This window comes from Penaeus monodon, chromosome 21 (genome assembly GCF_015228065.2).
Source record: "Penaeus monodon isolate SGIC_2016 chromosome 21, NSTDA_Pmon_1, whole genome shotgun sequence".
In the NCBI taxonomy this organism is placed as follows: Eukaryota; Metazoa; Arthropoda; class Malacostraca; order Decapoda; family Penaeidae; genus Penaeus; species Penaeus monodon.
The window spans coordinates 5,833,757-5,834,160 of record NC_051406.1 but is presented as its reverse complement, the minus strand read 5'-3'; positions in this window follow the sequence as shown (position 1 = coordinate 5,834,160).

Genomic DNA, 404 nt, shown 5'->3' with positions numbered 1-404 from the left:
TTATAAAAAACATAACCTCAAACCTTGTCCTGATTTTTTTCCTCGAAATACTGATTGTGTTCAGGTGACAAGAAGAATATAAGTGTTTTGATTCTGTGTATCTCTTTCCCAGAATCCTATTTAGATACCTCCCAAATGCTACTTTTTTTCCTGTGTTCACGTCACCTGATTCTTATTCTAGGCTTGTGAATACAACCTCGTGAATCGAAAGAGTCTAAGATGAAATTGAAGTAAAATTGAATTGAAAATGAAAGGTGTAATATCGGATTAATGATTATGTGTTTATCAAATAATAGTGTGCTATCAAGCAGAAGATAAATACACATGCAGATATTTCCTTATCATTTCGAACGGTCGAAATCCGTAGAAATAAGATTTTAAAATTTGGAATAAATAAAAACATT